Source organism: Oryctolagus cuniculus, chromosome 13 (assembly GCF_964237555.1).
Source record: "Oryctolagus cuniculus chromosome 13, mOryCun1.1, whole genome shotgun sequence".
Classification (NCBI taxonomy): domain Eukaryota; kingdom Metazoa; phylum Chordata; class Mammalia; order Lagomorpha; family Leporidae; genus Oryctolagus; species Oryctolagus cuniculus.
In genome coordinates this window covers 93,290,024-93,312,510 of record NC_091444.1, presented here as the reverse complement: position 1 = coordinate 93,312,510, position 22,487 = coordinate 93,290,024, and the positions used below count along the sequence as shown (strand labels likewise).

Here is a 22,487-nt window from a genome sequence, read left to right as displayed (position 1 = left end):
CCTAAACAAACTCCTCCAGACAATACTGGCCATCAAGGTTCTTATCCATTGGAGAAGCACAGCAATCCCTCAGTCCAATAAGGCCAAGCTGTTCACACCCCCAGTTCAGTGAATTCCTTTTGATAAAGGACAGGCAAGGGCACCTTGGGCTAAGGGAGACAGACAGTAGACTGGGTTCTCCTTCAGGACTTGTTTCCTCATTCCATTGTACACTAATTTATTTTTTTAAATAAACTTCTCATTTCAGGGCCAGCTTATGATCTGGTAGGTTAAGCTTCTGCCTGCTGTGCTGGCATCCTGTATGGGTGCTGGTTCATGTCCTGGCTGCTCCTCCTCCAATCCAGCTCTCTAATTATGGACTGAGAAGGCAGTGGAAAATGACCCAAGTGCTTGGGCCCCCTGCACCCAAGTGGTAGACCCAAAAGAAGCTCCTGGCTCCTGGCTTCAGATTGGCTGAGCTTTGGCCATTACTGACATTTAGGGAGTGAACCAGTAGATGGAAGACCCCTCTCTTCGTCTCTCCTTCTCTCTGTCTATAACTTACCGCTCAAATAAATAAATCTCTGAAAAAAAAATCCTCAATATCTTTGGCTCCACTTAAATACATAGACTAATATCTACCTAGCCGCCTTAACATCAACATGGGAGATAGCTCATAAATAGGAAGTCCTTACTCCTGAGTTCTATATTCTTATACCGATTCAATTATACTTCTTCCTCAGCCTTTCTAATCTGGGTAGTAACTTCCCACCTTCCCTATCCTTATCTCTTCCCCTGGCATCACAGATACCTCAGGCTGACTCAGGATGCCCTTTGATAGGAAATTTGAATATAAAATCAAATCATTACTATTCTATTACCCACACAGAGACAAAATCTGGCTAAACAGCCCATGACAGCATGTCAGGTATGGAAAGCCAAGACACTGTGGGAAAAAAATGACCTACAGGAAAGATCTCTGTGAGTGAGATCCCGGTGGAAATAAGGGGCCATCAAAGAAGGAGGTAACTTTCTCTGAAGGGAGGAGAGAACTTCCACTCTGACTATGGCCTTATCTAAATAAGATCAGAGCTGGCGAACTCAAGAGACTTCCATAGCCTTGGCAACTCATGACAAGAGCCTAGGGTGATTACTGATGCCATAAACAAGAGTGTCAATTTGTTAAGTCCACAAGAGGAGTCACTGTGCACTTACTCCCCATGTAGGACCTCTGTCCTTAAAGTGTTGTACTATGAGAATTAATGGTAAAACCAGTACTTTACACTTTGTGTGTCTGTGTGGGTACAAACTGTTGAAATCTTTACTTAGTATAGAGTTATCTTCTGTATAAAAAGATAATTAAAAATGAATCTTAATGAAGAATGGGATGGGATAGGGAGTAGGAGGTAGGATGGCTTGGGGGTGGGAGGGTGAGTATGGGGGGAAGAACTGCTATAATCCAAAAGCTGTACTTATTAAATTTATATTTATTAAAAAAGCTTTCTATATATATATATAAAATAAAAAATAAAAATAAAATGTAAGTACACAGATCCTGAAATGCATTCATACATGAAACACAATTATGGAAAAATGAGTGACATATCTGAGCTGTGGGTTAAACAGTGTCCCTTAGCACTAGATTCCTTTCTCCCAGGTCTTCCCTGTTGTGAGAGCAGCTAGGAGGAGGAGGACGATCCATTCACTAACAATGAAAAGAAACTAGGGGGAAAAATCACACGTGGAATATTCCATTTTCCAAAAGGATTTATATCCATATGATTCTCATGTCTCATAATGATTGGGTGATTCTGATTGGAATTTAAAGAGAAACATCTGTCTGGGTGGGGAAAGTTTTTCAATGAGATTAATCATAAAATTGAGACTATAGAAATGCCCCCAGGAGACAGCTGTAAGCTGTTCTTTGAGATCTGTTCTCAATGGTATCCTTCAGGAGGTCATTTAGCTTATCAATGCCTCAGGTGAGCATATAAAGATACTTACCTTCCAGAGTTGTTATAAAGCTAAATGATTTAGCATCTATAAAGCAGTTTGAGATGAAAGACACCATAGAAATGCAAATGATTATTTTATTGTGAGACGCTAACAATGGGATAGAAAGCAAAATGCTCCTTTTGATGGATATACAGTGCAAGTGACTGAGGGCATTGTGTTTCTATCTCAGAAATCTGGGTTATTTAACTGCCACAGATAATTGCCTACCCTCCTACTTTGCTTCATCTGCTCTACTGAAGAATTATCTTTGGTGGTTTCTCTTCAGGGGTTCCCCCCTCATTTCACTCTGACATTCCTTAGCAAATTGAACAAAACCGGTGCCATAAATCCCCAAGGGGAAGCAATGCATCTTCATTACAGTAATGATGTTTAATGTGGAGGCCTTTTCATAAAAAGAAATAGGTATCAAAGGTTTAATTTAAGTTCAAAAGATGGTAAATTGCAAATGGCAATAACTTTAGCAGAAGCTCAATTGTTACATGGAGACATTTGGATTTTAACTCAAGGAAGGTTCTTCAGGAGGCTCCCTTCCCTGGTATAAAGGGTGTTTGACTGTTTAACCTCTGTAAACAAACAAACAAACAAAAAAAATTATCCTTTTTCCTCACTCCTGTCTCCCCCAGCCATGAAGCAGGCAGGCTCAAAAGCCCTGGTTGGGTTCAGAGAGACCCCAACTAGACTTAGAATAGGCTCTTCCCATGTGTAAGAATATAATCCAGGAGACACTGAAGGAGGTGAACAGAACATCGGGATTTATTGAAAGGCAAAAGAGTCATACACATGTCAGGTATGAGTGTGGGAAACTTCAAAAGAAAGAGTTAGTCACAGCGAGGCTGCTGTTGTCCTTTTTCATATGGTAGGAGGATTCTCAGGGCAGGGTCTGATTGAAGATCCAAGGGAGGCAAGGCTTGTGGTGGGGCTGCAGTGCACGAGGTAGCATCCCAGAAGGTGTCAAGGCATCTAGTGCATGATGGAAAGTGAGGCTTAGCTGCATGATTAGGAATGGATATGCTGAGTACTCAGCCATGTTGCAAATTGGCATGGAAGGTGATGGGATTTGGGAGATACACATGGCTTTGGTGTTGCCAGTCGTTATCACTAATTCCTGCCTAGCCCACATCAAAATGATGCACAGAGTTAGTTCTCCCCTAGATCATCTGACTCCTTTCTGCTTTTTCCCTTTGGATCTGGAGTGGGGGAGCACCTTGCTTCTCATCTAGATTCTTTTATAGAGTGATTACATAAGCTCATGATTTTTCACTTCAGTCTCCCATCTGACAGAAAATCTATAGACTCTGGTCAGAATGCAACCAAAATACAGGGAAAATCTAACTGCTTTATTGTCTTATGAAGGAGGGGTAACTGGGAGGGACTGGATAAACTTTTAAACTCACTTTTCTCACATGTGTTTTCGAATATGTAATTTTTTTGTTTTGTTTTTTTCTTTTGAAGCACCTAAGCTTCTTTTTTTTTCTTTTTTTTAAAGTGTATCTGGAAAACGGGATGACAAAAAATCTTTATATTATTTTTTAAATTAGGTAGTCCATAACAGAAATGCCTAATTTTTAAAAAAATTATTTATTTATTTATTTGAGAGACACAAAGAAAGCTCCCACAAAGTTTCACTCCCTAGATGCCCACAAGAGCTAATGTTGGGCCAGGTTGAAGCCAAGAGCAGGGAACTCAGTCCAGATCTCTCACATTCATGGCAGGCGCCCAATTTCTTGAGCCACCATTTGCTGCCTTAACAGGAAGCTGAAAATGGGGGCAGAGCAAGAACTTGAATGCAGGCCCTCCAATATGTAAGAGTCCCCAAAGTGACTTAACTGCTAGTCTAAATGCCCACCCAAACACTTAAATTTTTAAAATTCAATGTCTGCATTATTTTCATTTATTTAGGAAATATGCAAAATATTTTGATTTAAGGGCAAACTGTTGGTGGATACAAGAGATCCATTTGCTTGGGGTGTCACCAGATGGGAGCCACTCAGTCAAGCTTTATTTACCCATGACCTTTACAGATGACACTGAACATATATCTCCCTAAAGAAACTGCCCCTTCCCTCCCTTGTCCATGATCCTGTGCAGATCTTGAAACTCCAGAGTCTGCAATAATCTTCATGCCTTTGCTCCAAGATGGCGGAATAGGGAGGGAGCTCACTGCTCTAGTCTAAGGAAAAATTAAAAAAAGTGGAGAGAGTGAAATCTCAGGGAAGAGTTAGGGAGAAAATGGCAGAAGAAACTCCATGCAAATTAGAGAGACACTGTGGACCTATGTAGAGGGTGTGGGTGTGCATGACTCAAGACCCCAGCAGCCAAGAGCCTCAGTGCCAGCTTCGGAGAGTGAGGTGAGACCAGAGTGCAGTAGCCCAAGCCATTGGAGATAAACCTGTGGGAAGAGTCTGTCAGGAGCCTAGCTTGGAACCTTGTGGATAACAGTATACCTGCTAATCTAGAAGGAGAAAAAGGAGGCACATTTCTCTCCCCCTGATCTGCAACCTGTGACTAGCTGAGAGAGGGAAGGCACCATTTTGGGCTTACATAATAGCTGTGCCAGCTCATGTGCATGCCCAGCAATCAGTCAAGAAGAGATGCCCATCTGGCTGGCAGAATTGATGGGGGCTAGGTCCTCGTGACTGTAAAGACTTGTGTGTCAGACTGCAAAAACACTGTGGCTGAAAGGGAGGGCATAGGGTATGGCTGTGGCTTTGGGCAGTCACTGTGAGCAGCTCCATGTACTCAGGACTCCCTGTTACCTTGGTGAGGGTCGTTGCTGTGAGATTTGTGCTCACACAGAGGAGTGCACAGATCCTTTGTGTGGTTCTTGTGGCAGCACAGATGAATATTCTACCCACTGTAGCTAGCACCTAGGCATTAGTCTCCATCGAGGAGAGGAGGTGAGTATGAGACTATGCCTACAGAGCAGAACAAACTGCTCCTCTGATAAAAAAAAAAAAAAAAGGAAGAGGTTTACCATGCCCAACTTGGAACTTGGGTATTACCTTGGATACTCCCCTCACCTTGGAGCATTGAACAGAGCTAACTGACCACACCCAGCACATGCCTCTGGGTATTCATTGAAAGAGCAGACACTCCACTAAGCCACAGAGTCATAACACAAAGATGAAAGCTATCACAGGGAAAAAAAACAAAACCAACAAGTATCTCTACAAATGCCTAAAAATGAACACAGGAATTCAAGAAGTAAGAATAAGGAAGAAAACATCACACCCCCAAAAGAACACAACACTCCAGTACTAGAATGTGAAAATGAACAGACTGAAGAATTTCAAGAAATGGAATTCAAAAAACTGATTATAGATTCCTTAGGAGTAATAAGAAGCAAATCTATGAAATAACAAATTCTTACATGACATGAATGAAAATTTTTCCCATAAAATTGAGATTTTAAAGAGAAATTAAAATGGAATATTGAAGAATTCAATAGAACAAATAAAAATGTGATGAAAAGTCTTAACAACAGACTCGGTGAGGTAGAAGAAAGAATATACAAGTTAGAAGACAAATCTCTGGAAATTTTACAGTCAGACCAAAACAAAAGAAGAAGAAATTAGAAGTTTTGAAGATTATGGGATACTATCAAATGACCCAACATACAGATCTTAGGAGTTACTGAAGGTGTGGAAAGAGAGAATGGATTAGAAGGCAATTTTAGGAAATAGTTACAGAACTTTCCTAATTTGGAGTAAGAAAGGGATGTTGAAGCATAGGAAGCACATAAAACTCCTAATAGACATGACCAGAAAAAATCTTCACCACAGCATAACTCTCCACAGTAAAACTTGAAGAAAAGATTCTGAAATGTGCATGAGAAAACTGCCAGATTACTTTCAGAGGATCTTCAATTAGACTCACAGCCGAATTATCATCAGAAAGCCTATAGGCTAGGAAAGAATGGAGAGATATATTCCAATTCTTAAGAGAAAAAACTGTTAATCCAGAATTCCAAAAACAGTGAGATTTATCCCTGGTATATAGGTTCAACATTTGCAAATCAATCAATATGATACATCACATCAACAAACTGAAGAAAAAAAACCATGTGATCATTTCAATAGATGCAAGGAAAGTGCTTGATAAAATACAACACCCTTTCATGATGAAAATTTTAAGCAAATTAGATATAGAAGGAACATTTCTCAACACAATGAAGGCAATTTATGACAAATCCATGGCCAGCATCTTATTGAATGGGGAAAATCTGGAAGCATTCCCACTGAGATCTGGTACCAGACTGGATGCCCACACTCACCACTGCTATTAAATATAGTACTGGAAGTTTTAGCCAGAGCCATTAGACAAGAAAAGAAATCAAAGGGATGCAAATTGAGAAAGAGGAAATTAAACTATCCCTATTTGCAGATGACATGATTCTATATATAGGAAATCCAAAAGACTCCGGTAAGAGACTACTAGAACTCGTAGAAGAGTTTGGTAAAATGGCAGGATATAAAAAACACACAAAAGTCAATAGCCTTTTTACACACAGACAATGCCTTGGCTATGAAAGAACTTACAAGGTCAATCCAATTCACAATAGCCGACCCCCCAAAATGTAATACCTTGGAATTAATTTAATCAAATATGTCAAAGATCTCTACAATGAGAATTACAAGTCATTAAAGAAATAGAAGAAGACAGAAAAAATGGAGAAATCTTCCATGTTCATGGATTGGAAGAATCAATATCATCAAAATGTCCATCCTACTGAAAGCAATTTACAGATTCAATGCAATTCCAATCAAAATACCAAAGAAATTCTTCTCAGATATAGAAAAAATGATGCTGAAATTCATATGGAAACATAGGATAGCTAAAGCTATCTTATAAAACAAAAACGAAGCTGGAGGCATCACAATACCAGATTTCAAGACAAACAACAGATGCTGGCAAGGATGTGGGGAAAAAGGGACACTAACCCACTGTTGGTGGGAATGCAAACTGGTGAAGCCACTATGGAAGTCAGTCTGGAGATTCCTCAGAAACCTGAATATAACCCTACCATTCGACCCAGCCATTCCACTCCTTGGAATTTATCCAAAGGAATTTAAATTGGCAAACAAAAAAGCGGTCTGCACCCTAATGTTTATTGCAGCACAATTCGCAATAGCCAAGACCTGGAACCAACCTACATGCCCATCAACGGTAGACTGGATAAAGAAATTATGGGATATGTATTCTTTAGAATACTATACCGCAGTAAGAAACAATGAAATCCAGTCATTTGCAACAAAATGGAGGAATCTGGAACACATCATGCTGAGTGAAGTAAGCCAGTCCCAAAGGGACAAATACCATATGTTCTCCCTGATCGGTGACAACTGACTGAACACCAAAAAGGAAACCTCCTGAAGTGAAATGGACACTATGAGAAACGGTGACTTGATCAGCATAGCCCTGACTGTTAATGAACAACTTAATACATTATCCCTCTTAGTAGTTTTTTTGTCTGTTCGACTTAATACGACTGGTTTAATTCTGTAATTAATACACAGTTATTCTTAAGTGTTGAAAATTAACTGAAAGGTGATCCCTGTTAAACATAAGAGTGGGAATAAGAGAGGGAAGAGATGTATAATTTGGGACATGCTCAAGCTGACTTGCTCCAAATGGTAGAGTTAGAAACATACCAGGGGATTCCAATTCAATCCCATCAAAGTGGCATGTACCAATGCCATCTCACTAGTCCAAGTGATCAATTTCAGTTCACAATTGATCATAATGAAAGGACTAAGAGTCAAAGGGAGCACATAAACAAGTCTAGCACCTGCTAACACTAACCGATGGAATAAATAAAGGGGAGAGTGATCCAACATGGGAAGTGAGATACTCAGCAGACTCATAGAATGACAGATGTCCTAAATAGCACTCTGGCCTCAGAATCAGCCCTAAAGGCATTCTGATCTGGCTGAAAAGCCCATGAGAGTATTTCAGGCATGGAAAGCCAAGACACTCTGGCAAAAGATCTCTGCGAGTGAGATCCCAGTGGAAAGAACAGGTCATCAAAGAAGGAGGTACCTTTCTCTGAAGGGAGGAGAGAACCTCCACTTTGACTATGACCTTGTCTAAACAAGATAAGAATCGGAGAACTCAGAGGGCTTCCATAGCCTTGGAAACTCATGACTGGAGCATAGGGAGATTACTGATGCTATAGACAGGAGTGTCAATTTGTAAAGTCAACAACAGGAGTCACTGTGCACTTACTCCTCATGTAGGATCTCTGTCCTTAGTGTGCTGTACATTGAGATTTAATGCTATAATGAGTACTCAAACAATATATTTCACTTTGTGTTTCTATGGGGGTGCAAACTGTTGAAATCTTTACTTAATGCATACTAAACTGATCTTCTGTAAAAAAAAAAAAAGAAAGAAATTATCAATTCCCAACTTGACTCTCACTGGGATTAAACATGACGATAGGTCTGATCTGATTTCATCATCATTTAAAAAATCATCTATCATCTTTCACTTCATGTCTCTGTGTGGGAGCAAACTGTTGAAATCTTTACTTAATGTATACTAAGCTGATCTTCTGTATATTAAGATAATCGAAAATGAATCTTGATGTGAATGGAAGGGGAGAGGGAGTGGGAAAGGGGAGGGTTGTGGGTGGGAGGGACAGTATGGGGGGGAAGCCATTGTAATCCATAAGTCTTACTTTGGAAATTTATATTCATTAAATAAAAGTTAAAAAAAAAACAATACCAGATTTCAAGACATATTACATAGCAGTTATAACCAAAACAGCCTGGTAATGGTACAAAAACAGATGGATAGAATAGAAATGCCAGAAATCAGCCCACACATCTACAACCAACTTATCTCTGACAAAAAGGCTAAAACCAATCCCTGGAGCAAAGATGATCTCTTCAACAAATGGTGCTGGGAAAACTGGATCTCCACATGCAGAAGTTTCAAACTAGACCTCTACCTTATCTCTTTCACAAAAATCCACCATTTGTTGACTGTGTAACACGTAACTTCTGATTAGGACTGGACACTTCCAAAGACCCATTCCAAGCCTGTGGCCTTGTGTCTTTTGGTCCTAGGTCACATTAAGTTAATCCTTTTACAAATCTTCTTCAGGCTTCTCCATACAGTGTGTTCAGAAAATGGCAGGGAATTTAGTAGAATTATGAGGAAAGTTCAGTTTCTATTGTGAAGATCTGACTCAAACCGGTTTCTTGCCACGTTAACTGCTCTTTGCTGGCTGGACCACTCCAAGTAGAATGCTGTAAGAGAAGCTCTTCTGGAACAGCCTCAGAGAAACAACCCGGAGTTTGGAACTTCTTCTCATGTTTTAGGGGCTTTCTACCCCACACTCTTGGCCTAAATTTTACACTTTTGCTTATAAAGTGACCTCATATCTATAGGGGATGTTTAGTGTTGTGGTTAAAACACTGCTTGGGACACTCTCATTCAAAATTGGAGGACCTGAGTTGGAATCCCAGCTCTGTTTCTGATTTCAGCTTCCTGCTAATGTGTGTAAACTTGGGAGGCAGCAGGTGATGGTGGGTCTCTGCCATGCATGTAGGAGACCTGGATTGAGTTCTGGGTGCCTGGCTTGGGCATAACCCAGCCCCAGCTAAACCAGGCATTTGGGAAGTGAATCAGCAAATGGATGAGGCCTCTCTGTCTCTGACTTTGTTTCTCTGCCTTTCAAGAAAAACAAAATAAATAAATAAATAATAAAAGCTTAAAAAAAAGAATCTCAGAGGAAAAAGATAAAAATAACTTTGGCAAACAAATTGAATAATTTAGATGTTACATTATATCAATAATTCTCATGTTAAAAATATACTTATTTTTTTAAAGATTTACTTATTTGAAAGTCAGAGTTAGAGACAGAGAGGTCTTCCATCCGTTGGTTCACTCCCCAATTGGCCACAACAGCCAGAGCTGCGCCGATCCGAAGCCAGGAACCTGGAGCCTCCTCCAGGTCTCCCACACAGGTGTAGGGGCCCCAAGGACCTGGGCCATCTTCTACTGCTTTCCCAGCCCACAGCAGAGAGCTGGATCAGAAGTGGAGCAACCGGGACTAGAACCGGCGCCCATATGGGATGCTGGCATTGCAGGCATGGGTTTTACCCACTACACCACAGCGCTGGCCCTAGTATATACTTATCTTTAATGTTGAGAATCAGAATAGTCTTTGAAGGCATGCACACTTGGTTTAAAGTCTGCCCTCAGTCACTCACCAGGGATTGGAGATGAGCAGGTGACAGAAGCTCTCTGAGCCCTGGTTTTCTCACTGAATGATCTATATGGTGTAGAGTAAAAATTACAGCAGGCCATTGTTTTGGATGAAGCACCTGCACTGAGCACAGTGCAGACTAAATAGGACTAAAAATACAAATGGAGTCAATCATGCTAAAGTTATACAAGACCAAACTGAAACCTAATTGTTATGACCATCTGAGAAATCAGGAGATAGCAGACAAAATTCCCAAACAGGATAGTTTCAATGGGCATGATCATGAAGTTTCCTCTGCTTTAATCCTCACAAAGAAAAGTACCTGATGTTAAACAATCAGAGATTTTTCCATTGCGTTTCCTCCCTGTACTTGCCTTATCAGGAAATTAACTTTTCAAGGACCAATTCCTTTGTGTTCTCTGATTCTCCTTTCTACAACCAAACTCTTCTGTTCAGCTCCTGCTTTATGGAAGGAAGTGTTGCCTGATTCTAGAACCACAAATAAAGCCAATTAAGGTCTTCAAGTGTGTTGCAATTTTGTCTTTGGACAGTGGTCACAAAAATAAAATGCTCAGCATGATATTTATCAAGGAGTATTATTTAACAAATGCTACTTCTCTCCAGCTTCTATCAGCGTTTAGAGAAAAACAAAACAAAACAAAACAACAACAACAACAAAAAAAACCAAGGACACTGTCAAATAGCCTGAGAATTTTTTTTTTTTTTTTTTGACAGGCAGAGTGGACAGTGAGAGAGAGAGAGACAGAGAGAAAGGTCTTCCTTTGCCTTTGGTTCACCCTCCAGTGGCCGCCGCGGCCCACGCGCTGCGGCCGGCGCACCGCGCTGATCCGATGGCAGGAGCCAGGTACTTATCCTGGTCTCCCATGGGGTGCAGGGCCCAAGCACCTGGGCCATCCTCCACTGCACTCCCTGGCCACAGCAGAGAGCTGGCTTGGAAGAGGGGCAACCGGGACAGAATCTGGTGCCCCGACCAGGACTAGAACCCAGTGTGCCAGCGCCGCAAGGTGGAGGATTAGCCTAGTGAGCCGCGGCGCCGGCCCAAATAGCCTGAGAATTATTTTAATGACAGAGATTACATTTTCCACAGGTTATATCACTCTGAACCAACAGAGTAAAGTTATTTTAGGTATTTCTGAAGGTAGAAGTTTACGATCTTCTTAAGGAATAGTTATTAAAGTAATTGCCATGTCCAGTATTCCATTAGGAAAGTAAGATGGTGAAATTCTGCTCTCTATAACATGGGTAACAAAAAATCAAGAGCCAAGAAATTAGAGTTCTGGTCTTTGCTTCTTTCTCATGATAATAAAAATACTTTGTAACTCAGTGTTTTATATTTAATGTAAACATATCACTTCTTGGCCTTTTGGCTAAGATCAAGTGTAGTATACTTAATGTAAACAAATATACGTAAGTACTCCTACATCTGTATAGATTTTCATTTTTAAAAATACTGAATTTTATTTTATTTTACCCTAACAAACCCATTATGATGTAGAATGGGGAGGTCCCATATTTTGGGTGAAGAGCCTTGGGTCTAGGAAGAACCAATCAGCAAGTTGGAGAAGTTGGCAGAAGAGTTGAATCAAAGTCCACGTGACTTCACTACATGGCTAAAGTTCTTTTCATTCTACGTTAGAAAAGGTGCATAAAAAAGAGATACATTTTATTCATGGTAATTTTCTAACTTCTAATGTGTTGACAGTACTCAACAATTCAGAATCCACTGCTTATAAAAAATATATGTATGTGTGTAGGTACGGATTCACTCATACTCCTTTTTTCTAATATTTTAAAAATAATTTATAATAAAATGCAGACAATAAAACAGATAAGATGAACTGATGTGAGGCATAACCTTGACTTTTGGCTAAAGCAGATGAAATGATTAGAATGGGGGACTGAGCTTGCAAGTCTGTAATTCAGGGATGATGATTTTTCTGGGTTAAAAATTGACACAGTATTTGTGCTTATGAGAGCTTCGAATTTCAGACACATTATCATGGCTTGTGATCATATGGTTCCTTAGATCATTTTATGCCATTAGAGGACAGTTGAATTTATAAATTGTTTGTGTTTTGGATTCTATTTATGGGAATACAGGAAGTGGAACTCCAAAGTAAAGCACCTTGGAAATTGAGAAAGCAGGAGAAACAAGCTAGCTTTCTCCCATCTTGTCTTCCTTGAGAGTTGGTTATAAAAGAATTCTCTTACCGCTTTCTCTGAAAGTAGGTCATTAGACCCTCATTCCATGTGTAAGACCCTCGTATCCCTCCTAAACCTGTGAGGAAGGGCTCTCACTCATGGAGGCCAAGGAGAATCTGAACAAGTCTCCGATTCATTTCCATAGATAACACTCTTCTGTCCACCCATCACACCTTTGTGCAGCTGCCCTAAAAAAAAAACAGTTTTTTTTGGCTCTTTGGGTCTTTATTTGTGTCACATAAAACCTACACTAAATCTGTAACAAAGTTCTGAGCCATGAACTTCATGAGAGATGAGGAAAAGATAATAACATTGTGATATATGACCGGTTATATGACTGTGTTAAATGATGTTCATATATCATGCCACTTATTTTCCTAATCATTGGCACTCTTAAATATAGACATTATTATTGTTTTACCCATAAACATAATAAGAATTAAAAGGATCAATAATTTATCCAGAATCAGAAGACATGGCAGCACTAAAATTCTTATTCAGATCTTTCAGATTCTACTTTCCTCCATAGCAATTCTCTCCTTGTTATCAGCCAGAATATGGGATCTCGTATTACAACACTGGTGTATTGCCCTCTGCATGAAAAGGGCTAATCAAAAAGGCAATGGCCACTTTATTAACCAGAGTTTGTAACCATGTGATCATGATGGTTTAGCAGCAGGCATTGATTCGAAGAAGGCCTGCAATAATAGATGCTCCTTTTTTGAGTGTGCTTGCAGTGTGATATGGGCTCATCTTGCACAATGGCAAGCATTATGTTAGAATTGCTTTCGTAGGGAAATCTGTCACAGTAATTGTGCCCTTAGGACATTTTTCTGCACCTGAGAATTAAAAGATTTGGCATGAAAATCATTATGACACCCAAGCATGGAAATTAAGAAAAAACTCTTGAGTAAATTCCTTCAAAGAACACCTGTTGAATCCCATTAACCCAGGACTTGTGCAAGGAACATGGGGGAGACTTACAGAACTCCTGGGAAAGAAAGGATTTCCATGGGTGACTTCAACTGAGGAGGGCATCTTGATGATGAGTAAGCCTCACGCCAGAGTGTTTGTGGCTCACATAGCCTTGCTTTCAAGCTAGAGCAGAGAACGCATTGTGGTGTTTGTTCCAATCATACTATCCATCTAAAGGATAAACCATCTCTCCTCTCCTGGATCAACCTGGGAGTGACCAGCCTTCCACAGGCCCATTTCACTGGCGTGGAAAATGAAGCCCTCAGAACATAAGCACCAGAAAGGGTGTCTGACTCCACGTAACCAGGCCCATCTTCCAGGGTCGCCAAGAAGTTGAGCATTGCTTTTTTTAGCTGGAAGAAGAAAGGCTATAGTTTTTACAAAGAAATCTCATGATAAATGTCAAGAATATGAAGTTAATGAATTCTCATCTGTTTTAAGAATTATTATGACTTCTTTTCAGGTTTCATACTGAGGAATGGTCAATTACGGATTTATTAAGTGCTTAAAAGATGCTTATCACCTTAATGTAGTCTCTGATTTCCCAATCATTGTAATTTTAAGAATTGCATAAATCTACACATGCACTAGCACCAGCTAGACATACTGTTAATAAGGGCAGGAGTCCACAGTTCTGATTCTAAAGAGAGGCATCAGATGACAGAGCCTACAATGTGTTGTCCATTGAACTGTTCTTTGGGAAGATGAACAGGCAGAAAACAAACAAACAGCCTGGTGACATGAATCTGTATTTAAAGGCTTTGATAAAGGAATGAGGTCATTTCTGCTTCCTGGACTTTGTTTTTCAGGGTTTGTTTTGTTTTTCTTTTCTGTAGTAAGGACTGTGATATCGTCAATGGACTAACCTCAGGTGAACTGGGAGAGTGAGTTTGTAAAGATCTTGTAAAGTCTAATGTCTGACAGATGCATACTATCTTGGAATAGACAGAGGGAGGTGGAAGGAGAGCAACACTGGTCATCATCATAGTCTTCTCTAGGGAGATCCTTGGTAAGAGGCAAAAGGTCAGGGACCGGGCCAGTGCCGTGGCTCACTAGATTAATCCTTTGCCTGTGGCTCCAGCACCCTGGGTTCTAGTCCCGGTTGGGGCACCGGATTCTGTACCGGTTGCTCCTCTTCCAGTCTAGCTCTCTGCTGTGGCCCAGGTCCTTGGGCCCTGTACCTGCATGGGAGACCAGGAGGGGGCACCTGGCTCCTGGCTTTGGATCAGCGCAGTGCACCGGTCGTAGCAGCCCTTTGAGGGGTGAACCGATGGAAGGAAGACCTTTCTCTCTGTCTCTCTCTGACTATCATATATATATATATATATATATATATATATATATAAGGTCAGGGACCTAGACAGCCTGGACCTCGGAAGAGGGTTTTGCAGGGTCCCTGAGGCTCTACACTTCTGGATTCTGCTTGCAACAATCATATGCTTTTACTGGAAGTACTTTACTCTAGAGATCCCCTTAGTAGACTAGGGCATTCGGCTCCCCCCAAAAGAGTGTGAGGGTGGTTTAGATTCCTTATCACCTTCATTTCCAGCCAACTACTCCCCTAGTTTCTCAGGGCTCATAGCTGAATTTCAGACAGTGACATGATAACCACATGGTAGTGTGGTGGTAGACGGGATGACACCAGGCACACAAGGCGGAAGAGAAAGAGGAGAAGAAGCAGATTCACTCTTCAAGTTCAGGCATTGAATCATTATGAAAATGTTATGCTAGCCAAATCTCCTAGGCAATATCTAAGTGAATGGTTAACCTCACTTCCTCATTTCTGGGCATGTTCCTGTGGTGGAACACAAGCCAGAGCAGGAGCCATGAGAAGCAGCTGCGCTTGTTTGATTAGCCTGATAGGAAGCAGCCTCGTGGTGCCGCAAGGGCCGTCTGTGCTGAGAGCTGGCTGCCCCGGGATCGGGTACCAGGCTGAGAGGTTTTTTTTCTAAAGCCTAACCTTATTATCTCTGATCTCAGTTTCTAATGGACTTTCTGTTCTTTCTTGCAGCTGCAGGAAAAGCTCAGTGAGGCATGCATCCTATGCTGGAACCCAGTGTTGTGTGGACTTGTCACCTGGCTCGAGGTTACCTGAACCCCTCTCTTTCCCAGCATGAGTTTCTGTACAAATAAAGTAAAACTGATGAATCTTAAATGAGGCTAGAAGAGGTAGATTGTGATCACAGAAAAAAAATCTCTTCCTAGGTTATCCTTCAGTGGGTATGCCACAACCATAGGAAAGGCCACGTTAAATGATTATTTACTACTCACGTCTCTTTCTTATACTTGAAAAATAATCCAGTAGCATCTTTGTCACTTGAAATTTGCTACATGAGTGAGGGTGATGATCTCACTTTAAGTCCTACTTCTGCCACATATAAGTTACAATACATACCCCAAACCTGAGTTTCCTCAACTGTCTTCAGTGCTTGTGACTAGCCAATACACAGCACAAACATATACATACATGCACATATGTGCACAAGATTAACACACATGCAATCATGTACACACAAGACATGTATTTGTGCACAATGCAAACACGCATACCACCACAAATACTCACTTGTGGACATAAACACCCAAACTCAGAGTAGGGCTTACAAATGGAAGCTCCTGCTATTTTGTCATTGATGGGTTTCTCCTGCTTGGTCTTCCTTGGTCTTCCATTGTTCTTTGTGCTTTTCTTGCTTTGCTTTGTGTTAGGACGGCCAACCCCTATGGGCTATGTGACTCAAGCTGCTGGCTTCCTGACTTCTTGGTTGGGTTCAGCCGGTGGGGGCAGAATCGTCAGACTGGATGAAGGAGAGGGGCAGGGGATCTCCCCGCTTTTCTCTGTTTTTTAATGTCTCAGGCCTGAAACCCATATTTTATGTGATGCCAGTTACCTTGTGAAGCTGTGGCCCTAGATGCTAATCTGCCATCCTTTGCTTCACATCACTGCTGCCTCCTGCTGTTGCTGGTCCCTGGGTCATCTCACCATCCCTATTTGATTTTTCATCTCCTCCATCACCTGTACACTGAATGATCTCCTGTCTGCTGGTTCTCTCCACAAATGGCCTCAACAGCCAGAGTTAGTCTAATCCAAAGCCAGGAGTGAGGAGTTTCTTTGAGGTTTCTGATGCAGGTGCAGGGACCCAAGCACCTGGGTCATCTTCTACTTTTCCAGGCCATCAGCAAGGAGCTAGATCAAAAGTGGAGCAGCTGGGACTCAAACTGGCACCCATAGTGGGTACTGACACCACGGGGGGATGCTTAACCTACTAAGCCACAGCATCAGCCCCAAAGTCCTTATATTTTATTTATTTACTTTTTAAATTTTATTAAAGTTATACAAGTTTCATGTATTTCATATATACAGATTTTGGAACATGGTGATACTTCCCACCCTACCCTCCTTCCTGCCCACGCTCCAACCCTTTCTCCTCCTCCCTCTCTCATTCCCATTCTTAATTTTTATAAAGATCTATTTTCAGTTTACTTAATGATTATAAAGTTAACCTTACACTAAGTAAAGTAGTTCAACAAATAGTATGAATAAAAGACAAATTGTTCCTCAATGGAAGAGACAAGGACTTTAAATAATCATCAAATTTCAAAATGTCCATTTCACTCCAATACATTATATTTTATGTACTCTACCAGTTACCTCAGATCAGTGAAAACATATGGTGTCTGTTTTTTGGGGACTGGCTTATTAATATAAGAGTTTCCAGTTGCATCCATCTTGTTGCAAAAGACAGGATTTCTTTTCATTTTCTTTTTTATAGCTGAGTACTATTCCCTAGTGTATATATACCATAATTTCTTTATCCACTCAACACTTGGTGAACATGTGGATTGATTCCAATCTTAGTTATTGTAAATTGTGCTGCAATGAACATGGGGATACAGATAACTCTTACATATGCTGATTTCTTTTGGTTTGAGTAAATTTCCAGGAGTGTGACGGCTGGATCATTTGGTAGGTTTATATTCAGATTTCTGAGGTATCTCCATACTTTCTTTGACAGTGGCTGCACCAGTTTACATTCCCACCAACAGTAGACTAACGTACTTTCCCCCCACATCCTTGCTAGCATTTACTGTTCATTGATTTCTGTATGTGAGCCCTTCTAACTGAAGTGAGGCAAAACCTCACTGTGGTTTTAATTTGCATTTCCCTGATGGCTAGTGATCCTGAGCAGTTTTTATTTGTCTTCTGACCTTTTAAATTTTCTCTCTTGAAAAATGCCTGTTCAAATACTTTGCCCATTTCTTAATTGGATTGTTTGTTTTGTTGTTGTTGAATTTCTTGAGCTATTTATAAATTCTGGATGTTAACCCTTTATCAATTGCATGATTTACAAATATTGCCATCCATTTTGTCAGTTGCCTCTTCATTTTGCTGAGTGTTTCTTTTGTAATGCAGAAGCTTCTCAGCATGATGTAATCCCTATGTCTATTTGGGCATTGTTTGCCAGTGCTTCTGGGGTATTTTCCATGACGTCTTTACTTATTCCAAAGTCTTGCAGAGTTTCTCCAATGTCCTCTAGTCATTTGATGGTATGGGATCATAGATTCAGGTCTTTAATCCATTTTGAGTGGATTTTTATGTAAGGTGTGAAGTAGGGGTCTAGTTTCATACTTCTGCACATGGAGATCCAGTTTTCCCAGGACCATTTGTTGAAGAGACTGTCTCTGTGCCAAGGATTTATTGTGGCTCATTTATGAAAGATAAGTTGGTTGTAGATGCATGGATTGATTTCTGAATTTTCTATTCTGCTCCATTGGTTTGCATATCCTTCTATTTTAAGTACTACTTTGTGTTCTGCCTCCTAATTTATTGTTCCCTGACTAGGGGAACCCCACACAGATATGCATGTAAGAGAAAATTCTGACAAGATAGGTAAAAGAATGAACAGAAAATGCTGCTGAAATAACCCAAAACAAATGACATTCAGAGGGATATGGGGGCATAAGTCTCAGGAAGCAATTAGAAGTACGGTATCTTTTCCTAGTCATAGTATCAGAATACCATGCTTGATTGCAGGTATCATGCCCTTTGGAGGAGCAAAGCTCACAACCAACAACTGTGGTCTAGAAGGAGGGCTCATGCAGGGTTATGTGGCGTAGTTATTATGTTGAGTATGGACATGGCACAACTGAGAGAGGATGTGACACTGTAATTATAAGATGTAAGAGTATGGTCAGGGTCTCAGGACACGGTTGCTGCTTTACATAAACTGCTGTTTTAGCCACCTTACCCTGGTGGCTGAAGAAGTTAAGAGAAACAGATCCTACTAACAATCAGGAAAATGCAAATCAAAACCACAAAGAGGTTTCACCTCACCCCGGTTAGAATGGCTCACATACAGAAATCTACCAACAACAGATGCTGGTGAGGATGTGGGGAAAAAGGGACACTAATCCACTGCTGGTGAGAATGCAAACTGGTAAAGCCACTATGGAAGTCAGTTTGCAGATTCCTCAGAAACCTGTATATAACCCTACCATACAACCCAGCCCTCCCACTCCTTGGAATTTACCCAAAGGAAATTAAATTGGCAAATAAGGACTGGCGCCATGGCTCACTAGGCTAATCCTCCACCTTGCAGCGCCAGCACACCAGGTTCTAGTCCTGGTCGGGCACCGGATTCTGTCCCGGTTGCCCCTCTTCCAGGCCAGCTCTATGTTGTGGCCAGGGAGTGCAGTGGAGGATGGCCCAAGTCCTTGGGCACTGCACCCCATGGGAGACCAGGAGAAGCATCTGGCTCCTGGCTTCGGATCAACGCGGTGCGCTGGCCGCAGTGTGCTGGTCGCAGCGGCCATTGGAGGGTGAACCAATGGCAAAAGGAAGACCTTTCTCTCTGTCTGTCTCTCTCACTGTCCACTCTGCCTGTCAAAAAAAAAAAAATAAACTTAAAAAAAATTGGCAAATAAAAGAGCTGTCTGCACCTCAATGTTTATTGCAGCTCAATTCACAATAGCTAAGACATGGAATCAACCTAAATGCCCATCAACAGTAGACTGGATAAAGAGATTATGGGACATGTGCTCTATAGAATACTATACAGCAGTCAAAAACAGTGAAACCCGGTCATTTGCAACAAAATGGAGGAATCTGGAAAACATCATGCTGAGTGAATTAAGCCAGTCCCATAGGGACAAATGTCATATGTTTTCCCTGATCAGTGACAACTAACCAAGCACAGAAAAGGGAACCTGTTGAAGTGAAATGGACACTATGAGAAACTGACTTGATCAGCCCTTGTTCTGACTGTCGAGGAACAACTTAATACTTTATCCCTTTTAGTATTTTTTTTTCTACTTGATACTATTGGTTGAACTCTTTATTTAACACACAATTATTCATAGGTGTTTAAATTTAACTGAAAAGTGATCCCTGTTAAATATGAGAGTGGGAATAAGAGAGGAAGGAGATGTACAGTTCTGCACATGCTCACTCAGACATACCCCAAACGGTAGAGTTAGAAACGTGCCTGGGGATTCCAATTCAATCCCATCAAGGTGGCATGTATCAATGCCATCTCACTAGTCTAAGTGATCAGTTTCAGTTCACAATTGATCATAGTGATAGGATTAAGATTCAAAGGGATCACATAAATAAGACTAGCGTCTGCTATTACTAACTGATAGAATTAAAAAGGGAGAGAAGATCCATCATGGGAAGCGGGATACAGAGCAGACCCATAGAATAGCAGATGTCCTAAACAGCACTCTGGCCTCAGAATCAGCCCTTAAGGCATTCTGATCTGGCTAAAAAGCCCATGAGAGTATTTTAGGCATGGAAAGCCAAGACACTTTGGCAAAAAAAAAAAAAAAATTGACCTAAATAAAAGATCTCTGTGAGTGAGATCCCAGTGGAAAGGACAGGCCATCAAAGAAATCAAAGAAGGTGGTACTGAAGGGAGGAGAGAGCTTCCACTTTGACTATGCCTTGTCTAAATAAGATTGGAGTTGGTGAACTCAAAAGGCTTCCATAGCCTTGGAAACTCATGACAAGAGCCTAGGGAGATTACTGATGCCATAACAAGAGTGTCAAATTGTTAAATCAACAACAGGAGTCACTGTGCACTTACTCCTCATGTAGGATCTCTGTCCTTAATGTGTTGTCCAATGTGAATTAACAGTATAACTAGTACTCAAACAGTACTTTACACTTTGTGTTTCTGTGTGGATGCAAACTGATGAAATCTTTATTTTGTATATACTATATTGATCTTCTGTATATAAAGATATAATTGAAAATGAATCTTGATGTGAATGGAATAAGAGATGGAAAGGGAGATGAGATGGTTAGGGTGGGAGGAAGGTTATGGGGGGGGCACTGTAATCCAAAAGCTGTACTTTCGAAATTTTTATTTATTTATGTATTTATTTTTGCCAGGCAGAGTGGTCAGTCAGAGAGAGAGAGAGAGAAAGGGCTTCCTTTTTGTTTTTGGTTCACCCTCCAATGGCCGCTGCGGCCGGCACGCTGCAGCCGGTGCTCCGCGCTGATCGGATGGCAGGAGCCAGGTGCTTCTCCTGGTCTCCCATGTGGGTGCAGGGCCCAAGCACTTGGGCCATCCTCCACTGCCTTCCAGGCCACAGCAGAGAGCTGGACAGGAAGAGGAGTGACGGGGACAGAATCCGGCACCCCGACCGGGACTAGAACCCAGTGTGCCGGCACTGCAGGTGGAGGATTAGCCTAGTGAGCCGTGGCATCGGCCGGAAATTTATATTTATTAAATAAATGTTAAAAAAAGACAAACAGATCCTGAAATTTTACAGGATTTATTATATCCAGAGTTCCCTGCAGGGAATACAATTCATTCAGGGCCATTCAAGGAAGCAGCAGGGCCAGTTACAAGGTTGAGTGAGAGGATAGGCAGTTTCATTGTGGTTTTTTTGTAAGGAATGGACAAGGGAGGGTTAGGGGTTCCAAGATTGGCTGATTTGAACATGTCACCCCAGTGAAATTAATGTTCATGGTGTGACAGTGTATGACTTGGTACTACTGAAAATCTCTTTTGGGGTAACCTAGGATCGACTTAAAAAACCACTAGTGAGGCTTTTGCAGATGTTAATAATTTGCAAAAATTAAAAACATGGTAATTAATGCAACTAAATATTATCCAACCTTAGAAGGTAGCCTAGAGTTTCTGAATCTACTTTTCCACCTGTGAAACCATGTATAGTTTCATGTTTTGCATTTTATATCTGTTTGCTTGTTTGCTTTACCCATATCTCCAGGAGAGAAGGCAGTTTAGTGAGTTTGCTCACCACTCTGTACTCATTTCCTAATGTAATATCTAGCATATAGCCAGCTCAATAAATTTTGCTGAACTATATCTGATTGTTCTGCATTGGACAGTGGTGCTTGCGCACCCTTCAGATTTGTGATCACATGGAGTATCCTTCAAGAAGGATGGGGCTCTGGAGGGTATTTGTGCTGGCTACTTTCAGGGTCTTTTCTAATCTGAGGGACTGCAAACAGTTGATGGCTTAATCAGACACTTAATGTCATTTTACAACCCTTTCCTGGAAGTTATACAATTTTCATCCCAAATTTGATCGACTCTCAAGATGTTAATTATCACACAAGGAAAGGACCAACAAGAAAATCTTCCAGGTCATTTTCCTCTAAGAGTTTCCATGTGGGTCTGTCAACTGCTACCTCAGTTAAATGATGGATTGATGGGTAAAAGGAAAGCACAAAGCATGCCCAGTTTAATGGCTTGCTTGAACTCACCAGCTAAGGAAGTTCATTGAGTTCTGAATGATCCATCTGACATGTCCTTGGCAAGGTAATTTTTGGGGCTCAATCCATGTTATCTACTTTTTTAAATGTAGTAGAATCTATTTATGTTTCCTTTTATATAACGGTCTAAAAGTCATCAATGTCCAGCAATACTTCTTGTGTGTTTTAACACTACATGTCCAATAGACTCATAACCATGGACAGCTGCAATCTTCTACTTAAGAAATTTATTCATTCCCTGCTGAGTCTTATTTACGGTGGAAGCGCGGTAGTTGATGATTAAATGGCTGAGAAGATACTCTCTTCTTGAGGGTGCCTACATTACTCTGAACTCTT

General features: G+C 40.9%; 1 pseudogene; it reads left to right on the top strand.

Annotated features, from left to right (window-relative positions):
* The first annotated feature begins 11,578 nt into the window (after positions 1-11,578).
* On the top strand, positions 11,579-11,651 carry LOC138845115 (U2 spliceosomal RNA; annotated as a pseudogene).
* Positions 11,652-22,487: the final 10,836 nt, after the last annotated feature.